The 23,202-nt window shown below is 47.5% G+C and overlaps 1 protein-coding gene and 1 pseudogene across 1 annotated transcript in view; one reads left to right on the top strand and one right to left on the bottom strand.

The window, feature by feature from the left end:
* Positions 1–23,202, top strand: part of LOC146813414 (C-type lectin domain family 10 member A-like) — a 168,090-nt gene that overhangs the window by 133,098 nt on the left and 11,790 nt on the right. The window lies entirely within an intron of this gene.
* On the bottom strand, positions 10,935–11,513 carry LOC146813415 (ADP-ribosylation factor-like protein 4C; annotated as a pseudogene).

The following is a 23,202-nucleotide window of genomic DNA, read 5'->3' as shown; positions in this document are numbered from 1 at the left end:
ACGATTGGATTACATCCTGGTTTCTCCTGGGCTTGCTCCCAGGCTCTGTTGGGTAAAACACCTAGCTCGCACTTACTCCGATCATGCCCCTGTCTCGATGGGTATGAACTTAGTAGACCTGGTTGGCTCTCCGATGGCGTGGAGATTGCAGCCTAATGTCCTGCTAGACGACGTCTTCCGGTCTGAACTAGCGCAGGAAATTGAGAGCTTCTTCCAACGCAATGGTGGGACGGTGGATAGTGTGGCGGTAGTTTGGGAGGCCTTTAAGGTCACCATTCGGGGGATGTGCATTTCCAAGGGGGGGGGGGCATACTCAGAGACCTACGTAACACTCTTCGTAAATTGGAATCCGACCTTAGAGATCTGGAATCCCGCCCCACGTTCGCCAGTAATGCTGAAGCGCAAGCCAAATTCCGAGACCTGCTGTCTGACTACACGGCAACTGCTGACAGAGAGGTTCGATTCAGGGGGAAATACTTTCAGGCCCGACGGTATGGGGAGGGTGAACGGCCGGGCAAATTCTTAGCTTGGGCGACGCGGCCGCCTCGCTTTAATAATCACGTCCTCGAACTACGGGGACACTCGGGAGACCTCCACAGAGATACCCGGTCCATAATGCATGCGTTTGTTACTCACTACGCTGACTTATATTCCTCCGCTCACACACGCCCACCGGAGCTGGACCGCTACTTGGGAGAGATCACACTGGGATGGCTCTCTGACGCGCAGAGAAAGTTCCTTATGGCTCCGCTGGGCCTTGACGAAATCCGGGAGGCTATAATGCAAATGGCCTCGGGAAAGGCCCCCGGCCTTGATGGCTTCCCGATAGAATTCTATAAAACTTATATTGATATTCTTGCGCCGATATTGAAGGTGGTGTTTGATGAGGCCCATACGCTGGGAGTGCTTCCGCCTTCCATGAGAGAGGCACTGATCACCTCCCTCTTAAAGCCGGGTAAACCGGCAACCTCCCCGGACTCTTATCGCCCATTGTCCCTCCTTAATTGCGACGCGAAGATCCTTTCTAAAACTTTGGCTAATCGTTTGACACTCCTTATGGAGGGACTGGTTCTCCCGGACCAATCGGGATTTATACCTGGCAGGGCGACGTCGCACAACTTGCGCACGCTATTCGCCACTTTACAGAATGTGGATCCCGATTTACAGATGGTGGCGGTCTTTTTGGACGCCACAAAAGCATTTGACTCCTTGGAATGGGATTACCTGGTGGCTGCGCTGTCCCACATGGGCTTTCCTTTGGTATTCCTGGGGTGGATAGCTATCCTTTATGGTAGCCCGTGCGCTAGGGTCTTAGTCAATGGCAGAGTGTCGGAGCCCTTCCGGATCGCCAGAGGGACCAGACAGGGGTGCCCTCTCTCCCCACTTTTATTCGCACTGGCGATTGAGCCACTTGCCTCGAGGCTGCGGCAGCACCATCAGAACAGGGCGCTGTTCTGCGAGCAGCGACAGATTTTGCTGTCGCTGTATGCAGATGACATTACCCTATATGTTCGGGACCCTCAGAATAATCTGAACCCTCTGCTTCGGGAATTTTTAGTCTTCGGGGAGGTGTCGGGCGTACGGATTAACTGGTCTAAGTCTCAGATTTTCCATCTGACAGACGGTTCCCGGAAATTCTCGCTTGACTACCCCATAGAATGGAGCGATTCCGAAGTCAAGTATCTTGGCATTAAGGTCTCTCGAGATAGGGAGGAGCTGATGCGATTAAACTATGGTACGACGCTGCTGCATGTCGCCTCTTGCGTTGACCGCTGGCTTACGCTCCCATTATCGATGGCTGGACGTGCCGCTCTGATCAAGATGGTGGTACTTCCCAAGCTCCTATATTTGTTCCTGAATATTCCTTTTCCTCCGGGGAGACACTTCTTCTCCCGGTTGCGTTCAGAATTGATACGGCTGGTGTGGGGGGGGAGGAGACCTAGATTGAAATGGGCTGTGATGACCTCCCCTTACTCCCGTGGGGGCTTTGATATTCCAGATCTGGAACTATACTATTACTGTGCCCAGGCGCATTATGCGTATTACTGGTTCCGTCCCATTGCCTTCATGCCCCAACTTGCTGCTGAGGACTGGCTTGCGGCGCCTTTGCCCCTGCCTGGCTTATTGCATAGTGTGCTCCCACATACCACCGCTAACTACAACGCCCTCTAGGGTACGGTGGATGCGTGGTTGGAGATATCAAAGCGAGTGGGGAGCTCGTTTCTGTACTCGCCTCTCCTCCCCATTGCTTACCACCCTCAGCTCCCCCTTTTACAGGAGAAGCTGTTTCACAACTTAAGTCGCAAATTGGGGATTCTGACTTGGGGTGATCTGTTTACAGGCGGGCAGTTTCGTGACAGGGATCACTTCTTTGTAGGCTACGCACCCACCCCTCTGGAGCTTTTCACTTACTTTAGACTGAGACATGGCATGAAGGCCCTACTGCAAACGTTCCCGGCTGAGCCCGAGATTCTCGCTCCCCTACATAGGCTCCTACAGGCAACCTCACCCTCCCATTTGGTCTCGATATTATACCATGCGGTTCGCTCGGATGCGCCTGTTTCTGTTTCGAGGGCTCGTGGGGAGTGGGAGCGTGAGTTGGGGATGGAGCTCGGTGAAGACAGGTGGGCCTACTGTTGCTTGCAGACGGAGCTAATCTCGGCGAGTAGTAGGCATCGGATCATACATTTTAAATTTCTGAACCGCCTCTACTGCACTCCGGTAACCAAGCACAAATTTCGACTGCAGGATTCTGATAATTGCGAGAGATGTCACGCCCCTCAGGCAGACTTCCTCCACCTCTCCTGGACATGCCCTGCTATTCAGAGCTACTGGGGACAGGTGTACTCTGCTATTGCGCACATGATAGAACTTCCTCTTGCGCCTGAGCCGGTACAGGCGTTACTAGGATATACCAAACAGATTCCGCGCTCATGTCGTCGATTTGTCACGATGGCGCTTTTATTAGGGAAACGGCGTATTGCTTGCCGCTGGGGACGGGGACGGGCCCCGAAATTTAAGGAGTGGCTCAAAGATCTTATATATTGTCAAGAGCAAGTACTGATATACTCTGAGCTGCTTCCCGCCCGGTCCCGCCCTGCCGACATCTGGGGGCCATTGCAGAGTTATCTGTTGCAGTATCCGGAGGTTCTGGCGGAAAGCGACCCCCTATGGCTGCTGACGACCCTACTTCCAATACCCAAGGTTGGCATCCTGCATAGGGAGGGAGGTGTAATGCTAGGGCACTATAGGTGCACCTGCTTTGTTTCTCCTGCTCCCCTGTGTGTGGCCTTGGGAGTGATGAGATTCTGATATTCTGTTCCATATAGCTTGTTTCTTGTTTCTGTGATGAGGGGGCGGGGTTTTCTGGGAGGGGGCCATGCTTCGGAAGGGATCGAAAAGACTGACACGATTGGCTTGGGGGCTCCCAGGCCGATTCTGGATAACTATAATATACATTATTCCCCTACCTGATGTCCCCATTATTTGGGTAGGCCACTGGCCATACGCACTATTGTGTAACGGGACTCGTTCGCCCCCTGGGGAAGAGATATATATGATGCTCATGTGACGATTAATCCACATTGCCATTTGAACCTGCATATGTTTTTTCTTTCTGTATGTATGTGAAATTGAACCATAAAATCTCAATAAACAAAGTTTAAAAAAAAAAAAGTATACTCATACCTCAATAGGGGTAGAGTCCAAATATCTCTCTTGCAGGAGACACATTTAACAGGGTAAGAGGGTATAGCACTGCAGAGGTGCTGTAGGGGACAAGCATATTACACAGAATTCTCAGCCTATGCAAGAGGTGTCCTAATTTGGATTAGAGCGAGAGTACCTGTCCAGTTTTTAGACAAAATAGTGGGCACAGAGGGCGACTTGAAGGACGAGACATAACTATAGTTAAAATATATGGCTCAAATGTAGAGCAGGGTCTTTTTCTTGAGGGAGTCTTGAGGCATTTAGCGCCGTACCTAACCTCTACGACTATAATGGGGGGGGGGGGGTACTTCAACTGCGTATCTCTGTACAACTGGACCGATCACACACCCCACTTCCTGACTCTCAGACTATGCACACAGCCAGAGTGTTTAGGGACTGGCAAAACCATTGGGGTCTCATAGACTTGTGGAGACAGACACAGCCCCTGGAGCAAGACTATTCCTTCTTTTCTGGACTCCACAAGCTACATGTCAGACTAGATTTATTCCTATGCGCACTTGATGCTCATAGTATGACCCATACTATTGAATACCTCTCACGCACAATATCAGACCACAATCCTGTCTTGATGCACCTGCAATGGGCTCGCCTTCGACCCTCCATCCCTACATGGAGGTTGAAAACAGAACTATTGGAAGACCAGGTCTTCCGTGAGACGATTAGAACCAAGATAATACAATATTTTGTAGACAATACAGCAACCGCTGCCTCTCTGCAAATAGAATGGGATGCTTTTAAGGCAGTTGTTGGGGGATACTGCCTAGCTGAATCAAAGGGGGTCAGACAGACATTGAAGGATATACAAGACGCTGATAAGACTTTACGAGATATAGAGAGCTGACGGCCAAGACACCTGGAGCTACAGCTGGTGCTCCTAGAAGCCAGGGAGGAGGTGGCAGCGCAGACAGAACAATTAATGTGCTTTGATTACAAGCAGTACATGGATAGAACACATGCAGGAAGAGATAAATCTAGCTCCTGGCTGGCCAACCCAGACAAGCGCGGCTCGACCATACTAGGGGTAGAGGATGAGAGAGGTAACAGGATCTACACACAAGATGGAATTCATGATATCTTTGCCAGATATTATTCAACCCTCTATATTTTAGTTCCACAGTCTGAAGCAGGGAAGTGACACAGACCTATTTAAGGGCCTTGCCAGACCCGCGCCCCAAGGAAAATGAAGCAAAAGATTTGATGGTGACATTACTACCCCCCCCGATATGTTCTCTGTCATTAAACATTTGACCCGCAATAAGTCCCCGGGGACCGACGGGCCCCCAGCGGAGTTCTAGGCCACATTTTCTACAGAATTAGTGCCTCGATTGGTCGCCCTGTATAAGGTGGCCAGGTTAATAGGGATACTACTAACTACCACCAATGAAGAACTAATAGTCCTGATCAAAAAAACAGGCAAACCTGCTTATTATAGATCCACCTACTGCTCATACTAAGTAAAATCCTGGCGGCTAGGCTCCTACCTTTAATGCCCAAGCTGTTCCATATGGACCAGGCGGGATTCATCCCAGATCGCAATAAGGCGGGTAAAATTCAATGCCTACTAGCTATTTTGGAGGCTAAGAAAGATGATCATGAGGGTGCCACGGTTTTTGCAGTGGACATAGAAAAAGCATTTGATAGCCTGGAATGCCAGTACCTATACAAATTACTGGCCTGAATGGGAATAGACGAAGGCTTCATAGCATGGAATAGACTGTTATACACTAGACCTATGGCAAGAGTACGCACGGGGAGAACCATCTCTTCGCCTCCTCTGTGGGACAAGGACAGGAGAAGTCTGCCCCCTGTCCCCTCTGTTGCTTGCCCTCGCTATAGAGACCCTGGCGGCTTCGGGTAGATCTGGTTGATACTACGGGAGTTTGAGTATTGGGCGGCATAATCATCATATAGCGCTCTATGCAGATGACTTTCTACGCAATACGGGAGAAGACCTGAGGGGAGCCAGATCCATGTTAGATGAGTTTGGGTTATTGTCTGGGCTGAAAATGAACTGGCAAAAGTCCAGGCTCTTTTCTAGAGTGCAGGGTACTGACCCCTGGGAGGGGCTGACCCAGCTTCAATGGGACCCCACTGTTTAACTTACCTTGGGGTAAGAATATATCATGATCGTGAGGACCAACTTGATGGGAACGTGGGATGGGCTATCAGAGCCTTGAGGACTTCCGCAGGCTTCTGGAAGACTCTCCCACTTCCAGTGGCAGGCAGGATAGCGGTTCTGAAGATGGTGGCCTTACCTCACCTCTAATACTTCTTTGACACTCTCCCGTTAGGGATTCCGAGGGCGATATTTAAAGAATTATATTTGTTACTTAATGGGTTCCTACGGGGACAGGGTAGACAATGAGTTGCATTGGCAATGATGCAGCACAGGGTGACCACGGGAGGATTGGCAGGCCCAGAATTTGAGACATATTATATCATGGCCCAATTGCAGTGGTTGATTCAGGGACTGGCACATCATCGGAAGCCCGATCGGCCCCCGGGCCCCATTGTGCCGCCATTTGCTGATCTACTTAGAGTGTTCCTTTGAGTGAAGCGATCCTCTGTGAATGACTCACAGGAACTAAGAGTGATGACAAAGTGTTGGAGTAAAGGTCTTCAGAGAATAAGCACTACACATCCCTTACTCCCCTCATCTACCCCTAGATTTCCTAAGAGTGCTACCACATGGCGACAATTGGAGGGATATTAACACGTGGATAAAGGCAGGGGTGATAAAGGGAGTAGACCTCTTTAGCGACATAGAACTGCTCCCATTTGAGGAGCTTTGGTCAGAATTTGATCTACCACGGGGACATTTACTACTGCACAGATCACTCACGACAGCAATGCGTGTGCGCAGTGGAAAACAGGGACTACTGAAACTCCCACATCCCAAAGCTGTCAGTGCAGAGCCCTCTCAGCCAGTCCCATTAAAACGGTATCCTGTCTATATTGAGCGATGCAGACAGACCTGCAGCAACCAATGGAAGGGCTGCGTTCCTGATGGGAGGCTGACCTGAGCGTTTCTACTCTCACTAAAGACTGGGACTTCATCCTTGATCGAATACCCAAGGTCTCTCGCGACTCACGCTTCAAGCTCACCCAGCACTATGTTCTACACAGATCATATCTCACCCCAGACCAAGTAAGCAGATGCGGCCTGCCCAAGATGTGAGGAAGGAGGTGCTCACATCTGGTCATGTCCCATACTGGATACATATTGGAATGAGGTCATCTGTACACTAGGGCAGGTGATAGATTGAGAGATACCTCGTATCCCTGGACATTGCATACTGGGATGGTTTCCCCATACTCCCTAAACGACCGTTACCAGTAGATTTCAATACCTAGCTCTTATATCAGCCAAACGAGAGATCACAAGAAATTGGAAGTCTGAAGGGAGCCCTCGGATCACGGTGTGGTGAAAAGAACGGATTCAATGGGCTAGTTACGAGGGGAGGAAACTGCTACGAGACACCCAAAGAGGCTTGGGAAACACTGAAGTGGCCAGAGAATGGGGTGTATTGGTGGACAGTGTGTCTGACCCGGAGCCTGATACACCCGAGGGATCCCCAGCCAGACCACTCTCATTCACTCTATTTAGTGACACGCCGTCCTTACAATTGTGAATGAAGTGCCCCTCCCACCAGCTCTTCATCTGTGTCCCTATTGTTATGATTTGTTGTTTAACTCTCATACCTTACTTGAAGTGATGGAACTCTATAGCTCATGCCTGACATTGTCAAGTTCATAAACAGCAATGACTTGAGGGGGCGGAGGGGTGGTGGAAGGGAGTGGAATATTGTACTGTTTGCAAATGAATGAACAGATGAATAATGACCGCATTGTGTTTGATACACGAGGCATAAAATTTTATAAAATCTGTTTAAAAAACAATTGAGTCCAAGGTGCAAGTGACGTGTATTGGCCTATTTTTCAGTTCACTGCAGTAACATAAGTGCAGTGTTTACGCACAATGGGCCTGGTTCAAAATGATAAACTTACACTTTGTGTACGTTTACGATTCTTAGCTATTCACAAAGGGATGTACAAGTAGTCTCGTAAAATACTACTCGTAAATCCCTTTGTGAATAGCAAAGAAATGTAAACTTACACAAAGGTGTAAATGTACCTTTGTGAATCAGTCTCAAAATCTAATTACACAAGCAATGGAAAACACAGGGTTGGGAATATACCATGTCCACAGATTAGATGAAGAATCTATTTACTTACAGATTGTGGAGGAACTCCAAGAGTAGAGACAGACAGGTCCTAGCTGATTTCATTGGGTACCAGTTTGAGATGCTGGGTGAAAGGAAAGAGGCTGCACTAGGCTCAGGGGAGGAAATCAATGAGAGGAACCCAGGAGAATATCCCTGTGGAGTCATGCTCTCAAGTCCCCTTAACACATATCTATCATAGATACATGCCAAGTGTGTCCCATAATGTTCTTTCCAGAGTTTCCCCGATACACTCACCCCCATTAGTTTCCAGAGTGCCTCAGGTGTATACGCCACTTCAAATTTCTATGGTGCCACTGTCACCAATTTCATGAGTAAATCCCTTAGGTGGTTTCAGCCAAGCAGAGACGCCGCACTTGCAGTTGGCCCTCCAGAAAGTTAAGGTTGAGCACGAGGAGAAGGCCAAGGAGTTTGAGAGAAAAGCTGAGAATAGCTCTCCAGGAACAAGACGAGAGGAGGTAGGAGAGACGGGAAGCATGGGCCTCTGTGAAATTGCAAGAAAGGGAGGAGAAGCAAAAAGAATGGTATGAGAGGGAAAAGGAAAGAAAAATAGAGCTGGAGAGTGAAAAGATAGCCCTTGAGAGAGAGAAGCTTAGGATGGGAGTGGTGACAGCTCAACTTGGGATAAGTGAATCTATTCGCAGTTCAGCCCAGGTAGTGGCCAAGAATCCAAGAGATCTGGTGCATATTTACATGGGAGGTCAGGATATCTTGGAATAGTTTGTGAACTTTTTAGTCACGTGTAAGACACAGACCTTGAATGGGGTGACTAAGGCTGCTGCCTTTAATAGAGTGCATGCCATTGGAAGGGACAACCGCCATTGGAGAGATGCCTGTAGCTGACCAGGTGGTCTATGAACAAATGAAGGAGGCTCTAATTTGAAGGTTTGGGCTGAAGCCAGCTCAGTAAAGGTTCAAGGATTGAAAGAGAGTGGATGGTGTTCCGTTTGAGACATGAATTCATGGAGCACTGAATGACTGGAATGAGTGGTGGAGAGGGATGGAGGGCAAGGATTTTCAGTCCCATAACCAGTTGATGATGATAGAGCAACTCAAGGAGGACTGCAGTACCCCATGTAGGATATGAAGTAAGCACAGTTGGACAAATTGTAGACTTCAGGTTAAACTTATTAAATCTGGAGAAGACAGCTTAAACAACCACTCCCAGACGGTTCCAACAAGCGATGCCACAACCGCCAGGAATGGAACATAGAATCCAAGAAGACCAACAACATTCTACACTAATGTGTGACAGTAAATAATATGAACGCTACACACCTTCCCCCTTTGAAAAAAAACGAAAGCAAAAAAAACCAACAAAAAAAAAAAATTACAGAATAAATTTCATAAGAATGATAATTAAAATCTAACAAAATCATTCATTTTAACAGGTGGTTTTCTAATACGACAACTCTTCCTTTGAACAGATATTTCTTCACTCTGAGTAGGTGAGTATTCTACAGGAATAACATTTTGATTCACAATGGGAACATTACTTGGCGCCACAACAACATCCGGAATCGGGGTTGATTTTACAATAGTGTCACAAGTACCAAGAACATGAGTATTAAAAGATGGAACAACAACATCAGGTTCAGAACCACTGGAGAAACCCATGGAGAAGATTCTATTGGTTCAATAATGTTCCTTGAAACTAGGTCTCCTAACATGTCTTTCAATTTGTTGCGATAAGCTAAAGGAACGTTATGGACTTTATGCCTCACAGGAACAGCAGAATCTTTAAGTATAATTTTGTGTTTGAAATCCACATATTTTTCAAGCGTATCATTAAATACGCTCGGAAACATATTTTTTATATTCAGCACAAATACTTCATCGTCTGTGGAAACACTATATACAGGCGGTGAAGCATTGGCATCCAATTTTATACCCAACTCTTGTTGGTGAGGCCATCCAAGTATGGATACTCCTTTGGTAGCTACATATATATTTTATTTTAAAGGTTTTATATAGCGCTGGCTAGACCCGGAGGTATCAGAGCGCTTTACATGAGTATCAGACAATAGTTGCAGGTTACATCGTTACAAAGGGTTACACAGTTATTAGAGCATGGTAACATAGTTACATGTAAGGTCGAGACAAACAAGAAGGACATATACGTAAGGGAAAAAGCAGGCCAGGGGAGAGATTCAGGGGAGGGGGTAGGAGCAGGGGAAGTAGACAGAGAAAGGAGGAGGGAAAGAGGAGGGGAGGGTGAGAGACACAGCATGGAAAGAGGAGGGGAGGGTGACAGGACACAAACCGGTAGACGAGTCAAAGCTGCGTCCAAAGTCCGGTAAACTGTGATCCCAGGGGATGTGGTATCATTTCCCTATCTCTGTTGCAAGAGGTTCCCTATACGCAGTGGACTCTCTCAGATGGGTCTCTGAGACTCCAAGGCCTACATACTGGATCCTTCCCCAAAAAGGGGAGAGTGAGTGCTTTGGCAAGGGGTGCCATACCATACCTCAACTGTGAGTGGCTCCCTTGGCACTGTGGACTCTCTCAGCGGGTTCGCTGAGACTCCAGAGTATAAATACTGGATCTTTCCCCAACAAGGGGAGAAGGATTGCTTAGTCACAGGGCACAAAAGGGGGCTAGGCGGTGTAGCATGCAAGGGGAGAGGGGATGGGAGCAAAGGAAGTAGGCAAAGAAAGAGAGTACTAAATGGGAACAAACAGCATCAATTTGGGGGACAGACTGTTTTCTCTCTGTGGCTATGGGGGATGGTCCAATGGAGAGAAGCTTCCATTGACGTGTGGTTTCAGTAACAGTCCTCATATAGGGAATATAACAGGTCCACAGTAAAACCCCCAGGCATGCATTCAGTCCTGCCATGCTCAAATCACCACTTCTGCAGGTCCAACGGAAAGAAGGATATGGAAGAAGGACCCAAAATTGAGTTGGCTGGTGGGTTTGTTCGTGTCACAGTTCTCTCCGGTCTTTTAAGCACCCATGTCGCTACCGCTTCTTCTTCTGTTTCAGCGACTTCCTCCTCTTCAGGATCATCTCGTAGAGTTTGTCCATGCATTCGGGCAGGCCCTCGCCGATGATGGCGCAGGCTGGCTGAACGTGGTAAGCAGTGGAGGCTGCCAGCTCCTGCAAGGCCAGCTGTCTCTCGATCTCCGGCACGGGCAACGATCGGGGCAGATCCTGCTAGTTCGCAATGACCAGCAACGGTGTGCTCTGGTTCTCAGCAAATTTGGTCACCTTGTGCAGCTCTGTCCTGGCCTTCTACAGACGGTCTGCGTCCACCGAGTCCACCACGTAGATGATGCCATCTGTGCAGCGGCTGTAGGACTTCCAGAGGGGGTGCAACTTTTACTGGCCCCCCACATCCCAGAAGTGGCAGCTGATGCCCTTGGCGGTGCCATTGCTCAACTTGATCTTCTCGGTGTTGAAGCCAATGGTGGGCACAGTGTTGACGAACTCGTTGAATTTGAGTCTGTAGAGTACAGTGGTCTTCCCAGCCGAGTCTAGGCCGAGCATGACGATGTGCAAGGACTGGAAGGCTGCCATGTTGGACGAGAGGTTCCCCATAGCTCCAGGTGGGCGCCAATCCAGCTGTCCAATGGGTTCCTCTTGTGCGAGTCGACGCTGTGCTCTCTTCCAGCGTCCTGCAGCTATCCTTGGATATCCGTTCCTCCTAACAGGGGGCAGCCGCGCTACTCCACAACACCCAGTAGTAAGGGGAGGGTGGCAGGCAGCCAAGGGGGACACCTCGGCTCTCCGCAGCAGACCCAGGCACAGAAGCGCTGCGGCATTACTGGTGGCCGTCCGACATCAGAAACCCCGGCAAGAACAGACGAGGGTCAGCCTTCTCCATCAGAGACGGAGACACCTCTCCCCCGCCACCATCTGAAAAATGCAGCGACCAGAAAATCGATTGGTTTCCCTCGCCAGGCGCTGCTGGGTTCGGCAACACTCAGCAATCATTAACTCCTTCCTGCCCTGGCCACGGTGCCTCCACTGACTTGGTGCAGCTCCCGGGGCTGTGGTCCTGTGGTTCAAGCCGCTGACGCCCACCCTACCTCTACGAGCCAGGGCTGGCGGAGCAGCGGGCGCGACAGGTGAGAAAAATGCAGCCCGCCCTGGGGTCCAAGAGACAGTCAGTGTCCATCTCAGTCGGGAAAAGGGAAGACAGTGGTCAGCAGGAAGGTAGATAGATGTTCGGGGTGGGGGTCCTTCCCAGATTCCAGCTGAAAACGTTGCCCGCCTTTTTACATTCCTCCCAGTGCCTTCTGGAAGGTCACTGCTCCAGACGCCGCTGAGCGTCTCTCTCGGTTTCTCTGGGTGTCTCGAGGGTCCTCCGGTGATCGGCGTCTGTCTCTTCCAGTAGACTGCAGCAGTGGCACCTCGCTCTACGGTGAAATGTCCCTGGCGAGTGCCATTTTGAGGTCAGGCGCGCCGTATCCCGCGTGAAAAAGCTATCAGAGTTTGTTTAATTGTGGGCTAAATTTGGGTACCCTCCGTTCCTCTGAATTCCCTTTCAGATCGCTGGATATTAACTCCGCTCACCGCCTCAAAGTCCCTGCTGCGTGTCAGATGTTAGGTTCGGGACTCTCTCCTCATCGGCGCCGTCACCCACGAGCACCCGGCGGGTTCACCAGGCGAGGCTGAGTCTGACGAGTGTTGTCGCGGTCACTTCGCAGGTACCGGGGGATCATTGGGTAATTATTAGATTGTAAGCAGCAAGGGCCGCTTGCAGCTGGTCAGGCTCTCCTGGCCGGGTACACCTACAGCAGAGGTCCGGTGGGGGAGGGGCCGGAGCCTGAGTCTTCGCTGTTTTTTTTTATTTTATTTTTTTTGTCCTCATTTGCCATTACCTCCACTCGCCGAAGAGAAGCCAAGCACCAATTATCTGCCATAGAATGTTGTAGCGATCTATCCTCCATATCTTTTTCCGGGCAGAATATGTATATTAGGCGGGAGACTACCTCTTTGAGCAAGGAACGGAGAGGCACCAGTCAATATAAGTCGACCCAGGAAAAAAAACGTACGGGGGAGACCACTTCCCAGGATCTACTAGAGCCTAGTTGACATAATCATCGGACCCGGGCAAAGAACAAAAAAAAAAAAACCCCGGTATCCTATCTCCAGTTTGTTAGCAATTCCTAAAAGGACACCTTTTGTTTGGAGCATGTTCTAGCCTGATCAGTCTTGGCGGTTTCATACTTTGATGTCAGCCACGCAGCGTGAGATGGGGCTTTGGCGTCCACCCAAAATTTACATATTTGTCGTCTTGCCAGGATGAAGGAGTAAAAAAGGAAAGACTTTGCCTGTCCAGATATATTTCCCTCCAGACCAAAAATTATTAGCGGAAGAGTAATTTCCAATGATAAGCTTAGAATTGAGGCCAAGGTGGCCATTACTTCCTCCCAAAACAGCCTGATGGCCGGGCAATCCAAAAACATATGTATATCTGAGGCTGCCACCAAATTTCACTTGTTGCATTTCTTCCCAGGGAGAAACTTGGAGAGCCTCAGGGGTGAAAAGTAGGCCCGGTGAAGGGTAAACAGGTGATTACGTCTTAGCCAGACTGGTTTCACAATTTTATAAAGAAAAGAAAATGATCTTATCCATAAATCCTCACACTGGGGGATCAACTCCTTCCCCCCATAGCTTTTCTGGCAGGACAAAGTCTCCATCCGCCTCCTCCACCATACCCCAATACCAGATTGCCACTTCTTTGCCCCGTCTTGCTTTTCTACCAGTTGTTGTTCAAACTGGCTATAACTCCCCACTTGAGGACCTTTCCTATTTTCCGCCCGTACCCAGCTATCCAACTGTATATACTTGAATCTAGAGAAGGCCGTGCCCACCCTGTCCCTCAGAACGTCCCAGTCTTGTACCCTTCCATCCAGCAGTATCTCTCCCCATCTTAAAATCCCAGCGTCCCTTAACGGGGTTGCAAGGCTATCCTGCATACAGGGTGGAAGGCCGGGAGAGTCCCAAACCGGCACAAAATTAGAATAATAGTGTAACCTGACATTTTTTCTTATCTGAACCCAATTTAATAAGGCAGATTGCAAGGTCTTTAGTCTGACTTTCTTGAAATATTTCATGTCTCCAAACTTAAATAAAAAACCATCCAATGGGATGTCCATTCCCCCTAGCATAGCCCTGAACATACTCCCCAAAGATGATGTTACGGGAGTTTTCAGAAGCATCCTCGAGTAAGTTAGCTGAAATGCCCATGCGTAATATAACAGCTCTGGCAAAGCCAGACCTCCCTTTTCCCTCCTCCTTCTCAACTTCTTCCAAGTCAGCCTTACTGCTTTAAAATTCCAGATAAACTAATTTATTTCTCGCTGACATTTTTCCACTTTGATCTGATCGAAGGACAGGGGGATTGAGTTAAAAATAAAAGTGAATTTTGGTAGAATAGACATTTTGACTAAGTTTACTCTCCCAAAAATCGAGAGTGGTAAGAATGTCCAGGATCTCAAAAGTTTCCTAGTATCCGTTGCTACCTGATCTAAATTAGACTGTGCCAAACTACCTAAATCATGAGTGATACGTATTCCCAGATATCTCATTGAAGATACAACTGTAAACTGTGGATGTGGAACGTTCCAACACATAATCTCTGTTTTATTGGCATTAATATCATAACCAGAGATTTGCCCAAATTCTCCTGCCTTTTTGATTACCGTCGGAAAAGCTCTCTGTGGATCTGAAGTGTACACCAAAATATCGTCCGCATACAGCGCTATTCGCTTCTCCCATTCACCATATGCAAATGAAGGAATATCCACTTCCTTTCTCAGAATATGGGCAAACGGCTCTATATAGAGGTTAAATAAGAGCGGGGATAATGGGCAGCCCTGTCTAGTGCCTCTGGTCATTTTTATCGGGTCTGTTAGAGTGCCATTGACTAATAATCTAGCTGTAGGAGCCCTATACAGTGTCTCGACTACCCGACAAAAAACCTCCCCCAGCCCAAATCTTCTCATAACCTTCACCAGATAGGGCCAATTGACCCTATCAAAGGCTTTTGTGGCGTCTAGGTTCAGGGTGGCGAGTGGAAGAGAAAAAGTTGTTGCGATGTCAGTTGCCCCAACCAACTCACGAGTATGATCAGCCAGCTGGCGTCCCCTTATAAAACCCCTTTGATCTGGATGAATTATGGATCCGATTACCTCCCCCAATCTTAATGCCAAAATAGATGTGAAAATTTTGTAATCATTGTTTAGAAGAGAAATCGGCCTATAAGACCCACATTCTGATAGCTTTTTCCCTGGCTTTGGAATAAGAACAATCGTGGCGTCCTTCCATGATTCAGGGGAGTTCTCCCCTCTTAAAAGAATGGCATTAAAGAGACTTGACAATAGAGGGGTAATAACGGGACTTATCGCGCGATATAATTTTCCAGGTAAGCCGTCCGGACCCGCCGCTTTCCCCTTCTTTAAATGGCCGATCGCTTTTCCCACCTCCTCTTCTGAGATCTCCTTCTCTAAATGGACCCTATGTAATGTTTGCAAAGATGGTAGATCGATATTGTTTAACCAGCTCTCCCTGGCTTCCGGATCATCCCTGACCTCTTCCTTGTATATATCTTGAAAAAATTCCTGAAAGGCGGTTCCGATTTCCCAGTCTGAGGTTCTCATAGTGGTGTCACCATCTCGTTTGATCTCTTTGATATACTTTCTAGCCTGTTCTGTCTTAACCTTCCATGCCAGAACCTTTCCTGCCGATTCCCCAAATTCAAAATTAGAGATTTTACTCGCTTCCCATCTTTTAGTAAGTCTTTCTTGTAGTATACTTTCAAGCTGACATCGCAAATTGGCCTGTTTTTCTGCCACCCCCAAGGAAGCCATGTTAGAGCCCAACTGCTGCTCTATTTTGGCCAACTCCATCTCGATGTTTTGTATTTTATGACGATAAACTTTCCTCCTATAAGTAGCTCTGTTGGTTATACAGCCCCTAATAAAGGCCTTCAAGGCATCCCACACTGTGTTGATGTCAGCCGAGCCCAAATTTATGTCTAAACATTTTTTTACCTCCGCTGACAGAAAGTTTATCTCTTCTTCCTCTAATAATATCGTACGATCAAAGGACCAGGATGATACTTTCTTATGGGTGGCCCCTTGAAGCTCAAAAATAATGGCCATATGGTCTGAGATGTGTGAAGGAAGGTATTTAAGCCCTTTTAACGAGTCTTTTAGTATATAGCTAAAAAGGGCATAATCAATTCTAGATTTGTGTTTATATTTAAGGTTATGAAAAGAAACCCCCAGCTTATTTCCTGACCTTTCCCTCCATACATCTGCTAAACCGAGGTTCTCCATTATATCCAGCAGAGCCAACCTGGATTTGGATAGAACGAGTGCTCTTGACCTGAAAGACTGAGTCTTCGCTGTTGTGACTCGCTTTATCGAAGTTGAGGTTAACACCGAAGGGCTCACAATGTTCGCAGTATACCCGTGGGGGCTTCCAGCATGATTTTGTGGGCGGCTGGCAGTTTTTCGGCAGCCAGATGCAGGATATTTGGCGGTCGTGGGGGAGCGCTCTAGAGACGCGTCTGCTCACGCAGCCATCTGGACACCGAGACATACGATTTAACTTTAAATTTTTTTCCTTTGAAAACCAAATCTACCCAAATGAATCCCTCCAAATACAATTTTGTGCCCTGAGTAACTGCCAGGTCTAATATCAGGAGGTAGTAATTTCCTACTGTCCCACAATTCCTCAAATACATCCTTGCCAATAATGGAATACCAGGCACAAGAATCAATCATCATTGTCACTTCCTTCCCATCGATCAATATTGTGCCAAATGGAAAATCTTTACAATTATTCTCGCCAACACAAGAAATACAATTGAATTCATTAAATTCTGTAGAGATTTCATTCTCTTCACAAGTAACACAGTTAACCTTTTGCAAGGACCTGCACATTTTCCCAAAGTGACCTGCTTTCTTGCATTTAATACAAATTTTATTCCATGCTGGACATCCTTTGTAATTTCCCACGTGATCAAAACTACCACATCTATAACAGATCACAGGGTTTCTTCTATTACTAAATTTGTTGTCTTTAAATCCAGAATCTTTCCTATTGACAAAAGACGTTCTCTTTGGCGTGAATTGATTTTTTACAAGTGATACTTCTGCTACGGGATCTTGTACTTTCACATGAGGTTGACCTCTGATCTCACTGACAAACTTTTCAGATTGTTCAATACCTTTCGCAATGTTAACTACAGCACTTAATGATGATTCAGTGCCTAACCACAACCTTTCTTGTATTTTTTTACTCTTTGTTTTCATCATAATTTGGTCTCTTAGTACCTGTTCATAATTAATGGTATCAAATGCACATGAACTGGCTAGAGAACGTAAAGCAGATACATAGTTTTCAATAGACTCATCTTCTCTTTGAGCGCGAGAATAACATTTAAATCTCTCCATTACTACATTTATTTTCTTTCCAAATCTAATACTCATTTTTTTTGACAGCGACTTCAAAAACATTTACTCCTTCTGTGCTTTCAAGAGGAGGCAAACTATCAAATTCTTTAATGCCTTGACCACCTAAACAATGTCTCAAAAGATCTAATTTCCTTTTAGGAGAGCAACCATCCTCCTCTAATACTTCCACATAGGCTAGAAACATGGGATACCATAAATCCCATTCCATCTTAGGTTCACCAGCAGAATGCAAAAAACGTGGGGGTGCTGAAATATTTGACATTGTAGAAATAAAGACAAGTAAATGTAAAATAATACCAAAACTAACTATGTAATATACTGTTCACCCTTTTGTTTTTAAATGCCCAGTACTTTCCTCAGTATATTCAGTATAAGTGGTGTATAAAGCACAGATGTAGATTACACACAAATAATCTTGAATAAAACAACCAAATGTGCTACACATAAAAGAAATGATCTTGGCTTATTATTGTTTTTTTTTTTTTCCTTACTTGAACGGTGTTCGAATCACCGAAGTAAAATTTGCATCCAGCATTGTTTTGACATGGAAGGGAAAAAAACCCGAAAGAAAACAATCCAAAAACGATGTCACCGGCAAAATTTCACAATACTAAACACTTAAGATGGCCGCCGGAGGCATGCAACGTCACCACGCTCCCAGCATGCAGTGTGGTACTCCGAATCCCATGATTCTCTTGTGTAGTTGGAAGGAAGAGAAGCTGCGCACGTTGGATTACAGAGTTCTAATGTAGGTAATTGTTTTCTTTTAAATGTTCGTAGTTACTGCAATGTATATGGAAACTGCTGCAGACATTAGAAAAATCTGCCGCGGGCACGATCAGAGCGCGTTTTCCTTTAAATGTTCGTCGCTGACACGAAAACAATATTTAGAAAGAAGAAAAAAAAAATGCTGCAGGCGCTATCAGAGCGCGACTTCCCAAACGCAGCCACTCTTCATAAAGTAGACCATCCTTGAACACTTCAACTGACAATGAAATGCAAACACACTGCTTCTCCAGCTCGCGTTCGCACTTCCTTTTTTTTTCCTGCCTCTACCACTAGCATACAGCTACGTGGGATGGCACTTGAAAGAAGATTTTTACAGCCGCTGGTGCAATCATAAGCACATATCTCACGTACAGCCGCTGGTGCATTCACGCACATAGACTCATATATTAGAAACAAAGTACCTTCATAATAATTTCCAAAAGTGAATGTTGTCTTCTTCTTGATTCCCGCTCGTCGCCAATATGAAGTAAGCACAGTTGGACAAATTGTAGACTTCAGGTTACATTTATTAAATCAGAAGATAGCTTAAACAACCACTCCCAGACGGTTCCAACAAGCGATGCCACAACCGCCAGGAATGGAACATAGAATCCAAGAAGACCAATAACATTCTACACTAATGTGTGACAGTAAATAATATGAACACTACAGGCTACACCGGTCAGATCTGATGGAGAGGGAGCCAGGGAAGCTTGCAGTCTAACATAGTGAACAACGGTCAAGAACAGTATGTTTCTATGACAAAAAGGCAGAAGAACCCTCCACAAACTGATTCCAAACCAAAGGAAAGGGCCAGGGTAATTCTGATGGGACAAGAAGTAGGCCTACGCGACACAGGCAATGTAATGGTGTGTTTGGAAAAGAGCATCTTGAAAAGCAAAGCCAGGACAGTTCTTTCATGGCCAAGATGGTGACGTGCTATAAGTACCAACAAGTGGGGCACTTCAAGAGAGACAGTCAGGTGTAAGAGCCTGTACGAGTTGTATCTGTGATCACAAGTATGTTACATATGGGTGAAGAGATCTGAGGGTGCCTGGTAGCACTCAAGCTAGTTGTGGTGGACAACTGGGAAAGGGACCTAGAGGCTCTGAAACACATCCATCCTAACACAATGGGGTTTGTATAGGAAGCTATTAATGGAGAGGAAAGTGCATGGCCTTAGAGATACTGGAGGCTTCCCCACAGTGGTTCAGAGGAAGTGCCTTAAGCCTGAGGAGATTCTCCCTTGTACCAAAGATACATGTGTGGTAGTCAGTGGGGAGGGCATGGAGTACCCACTTGCCCGAATTGAGATTGAGCTCAACGGCAAGACAACTATGGTCAATGTTGAGTTAAGGGAAAAGCAAGATGCTGGATGTCTCTTTGATTTCCCCTGGTTTAGTGCCAGGACTAAATGCCTTTATGGCTTTGACCATGTCAGCTGTGTTGACCAGAGCCTGGGCTGCATGCAGTCTCAGGTAGAGAATGGAACCATTCCCGATTTGCAAGGACCTGTGCAAAGTAGTTTGTAAGAAAGGGCAGACTCCTGGAAAGCACTTGTCAATGCGGTAATTACTTCAGAGTTTGAGGAGGAAGAGGTTTCCTAAGCAGACCAGGTGATGGACTCTGAGGCACTTCCAGGGCTGCAGGGTTTGCCAGCATCTGCAGGGTGTACCCGGGATGATTTCTCCAAGGCACAGGAGGAGTGTCCTAACCTTGTGGAACTTCCAAAAAAAGCCCAGGAAAATGTCAGCCGATGAGTGTTTGGAAAACCCCATGTTGGCTGTCTGGTGTGCCAGTAAATCCTGAGGCAGGATGTAGCAGAAGGCTTGTGGGTCTATTGCAGATTCTGAATTTCCTGTTGTCACTGACCCATGAAGTGCCCTTAGAAGGACACTTGGGGATTAGAAAATCCCAGAATAGGTTAGGGACACACATCAGTTTTGCAGAACATGTCCAAGTGTGTTGGAGGACAAATGGTGTGGTCCATACAAAATAGTACAGAAGGTTTCTAAGGTAAACACCCTCTTGGGTTTTCTTGTGGCACCTGTGTCAACCAAGTAGTTTATGTGAACAGACTGAAGATTTACATCTGGATAAACTACACAGTGGAAATGGCTGAAGTGGTTGAGGAAGACACTGAGCCTCTTTCTGACCTGCTGCATAGTGACATGAAGGATCGCACCGTGGAGAGGTTCAGTTAGTCCCCAAGTTAATGCCTGAGCAGCAGAGAGAGTGTAGGGTGATATTGAAACGGGTTTCCTACACAGGTGACAGTCCACAAGTGAAGGGCAGGATTTACAGATTGCTGACTGGCTCAGGCCTGAGTTAAGGCAGAAGTTGCCCATGCTGGTTAAGGGGGTCATTGAGAGATCTTGTAGTCTGTGGCCTAGTCCTGTGGTACTAGTACCAAAGCAAGAGCCTACTGACTTGCGGTTCTGTGTGGACTTCCGAACCCTCAGTGAGGTAGCAAAGACCGATGCCCATCCAATCCCAAGATCGGGTGAGCTTGTGGATGGTTAGATGCTGCAAGGTATTTTAGCACCTTTGACTTGACCAGTGGCTACTGGCAGATCGCCTCAATACCAAGTGCCAAGGAGAAAACAGCATTTTTTACAGCAGAGCGATTGTATCAGTTTAAGGTGATGGCCTTTGGGTTGAAAAATGCTTCTGCTACTTTTCAGCGCCTGGTAAACCATGTTCTTGCAGGGCTGGGATAGGTGTGTGTGTGACCTACGTGGATGATATTAAAGTGCTTAGCAATTCATGGCACGACCACTTGAGACACCTGGGACAGGTGTTGGCAAGGATACAGGAGGAACAAATGACCATTGAGGCAGCCAAGTGTCAGGTGGGGCAGCCCTCTGTCGTCAACCTTGGGCATGAAGTCGGTGACAGGAAGATTCACCTGTTGGATGTCAGAATTATGTCTGTGATGGAATGGGAGGTGCCTACTACCCAGACTGAAGTGAGGGCCTTTTTTAGACTCACCGGGTTTTACAGGAACTTGCAAAATTGGCAAACTATGGGAGTATAGTGCCACATTCACTGCTTTGACCTCCAAGAAGCATCCCAGAAAAGTGATAAGGACTGAGGGGTGTCAAAAGGCATTAGAGGCACTGAAGAAGGTGCTGTGCAATGCACCAATACTAAAAGCATCTGAACACAGTCAGCCTGTCGTTGCACAGAAGGATGCCTCTGATCAAGGAGTTGCAACAGTGCTACCTTGTGAGAAGTTGGCCTGGTATATGATGTTCACTAGTTAAAGTGACCACCTTGTACCATGCCAAGCAACCCTTATGGTGTGGTTGTAAGTCAACCTTTTCGGACTAGCTGCCCTAGTGGTAGCGTAGGCTAAGCAGTCTTTGAGGCTAAACTCGTTAAAGCGTGTTAAGCAGGCTGTTTTACCATATGTAACCCCCCTTTATACCAATGAAAGGACACCACACAGATATATATTCAAAATATATATGTATTTATTTCTCAAAGTATCCCCTAGACTCTTTATGAGCACAGGAGCACAAATCGTTAAACAAGACAGTGTTATAATATACAGAAGTTGCACTTTATATGGATGGGCCCTGGTGGCCACTCAAACCATATACTAAAATAGTGGTATAAGTACCACGAACAGGAAAGGGAAAAGGCCTAGGGCCTCTAGAATCGCTGGGCCTACAAGGAGCTAACTTCAGTTAGTGACCAGGAGGTCCACGGGTCGCGTGTGCAGTGAGGAAAGTTACACGCGGGCTCCCATAGGTTTTCAATGGGTGCGTAAAAGTTACTGCAGAAAGGGTCTTCTGGATGGACTACGAACTTAAGATTCAAAACACAGACACTAGAGATGTTTCTCTACACTGGGGCACGGGAGTGCCAGCGTTACCTCACCCACAGGAAGCGGGTGCATAGGTCTCGAAGTGCGTCGGGTTTCTTCTATCGATTCAATGGAGCCTGATGACAAAGATGCTGCAGGCGGTCAGTCCAGAAGAGCTGCGTTGGATCCAAGGGTGGATCGGAGTTGTAGAAGACCTGAAAGCAGAGGGGACAGTGTTCACAGTCACTAGCCAGTGACCAGCGTGGCACCAGGTAGGTACCAGGCGATGTCGGGTGCAAACAGGTGATGAGGTGTAGCTTGTCTCCGCAGCCACGTGGTCCCTGAAGGTCGACGACGTCCAGGAGTCGGTTCACGAGCTGTCCCACGCAGGCTCTCGCTGTCGGCGGTGTCGGCGACTCAAAAGAAGCAAACAAGCCTTGGCAAAGGTAGGAGTCGTGGAAAGAGAGGAAAGCTGATTGTTCTGACCAGCAAGGTCAGAGGGGCTGCTCCTTTGGAGAGCAGCTGGGGCCAGTCTAGAGCAACCAGACCAGCATCGTAGATTTCAAATTAGGTCGCCAAAATGGCCACTAGCCAACGGGCCAGGGACCGGGCAGGCGCGTCGAGATGCAAAGTGCAGAGGGGCCCCACGCAGATCGTGGAGATGCTGGAGGGCTCACCTTTGGTGCAGATGCTGCTCGGGTGTTGGGCTTCTCAGGACCCAAAGCACAACTTGGAGGGAGCCTCTGTTGTCGCGCTTGCGGCTTGTCGTCGGTCTTTCAAGATGGCTGGCTCCACGTGTCTCGGTGCCTCCACGGGTTCCTTTTTCTCAGGGACTGTGGATCGGGCGGTGAGAGGTCTGGAGGTCCAGGTCTTGTCGGGCTCTGGGCTCGGGCTCCGGCAGGAGGCGGCGGCAAAGCAGACGTTGAATAGCTGGTTGGTGCTTGCGTTAGCAAGATGGTCACTCCCTGACCATAGGGGAGATTTCCTTCAGTCCTCTGTGCAGCAGAGCGTCGAAGTTCCCATCTTCTTCTTTAGTTCAAGTTGATTCCAGGATGTCTGAAGTCTTAGGACACAGCTCCTACCTTTAAGCGGATTCTAGGGGCCGGACTACCTGCTAGGTCCCTCCCTATGGGTGGGACCAGGAAGGGGGGTGGTTACACCCCCAATCCTTTGTCCAGCTCGCCCCAGGTCCGGAGCTGGTGTGCCCCAGGACCGG

The sequence above is a fragment of the Triturus cristatus genome, chromosome 7 (genome assembly GCF_964204655.1).
Source record: "Triturus cristatus chromosome 7, aTriCri1.1, whole genome shotgun sequence".
Taxonomy (NCBI): Eukaryota; Metazoa; Chordata; class Amphibia; order Caudata; family Salamandridae; genus Triturus; species Triturus cristatus.
The sequence above is the reverse complement of the archived record's forward strand: the minus strand, read 5'-3'. Positions and strand labels throughout refer to the sequence as shown.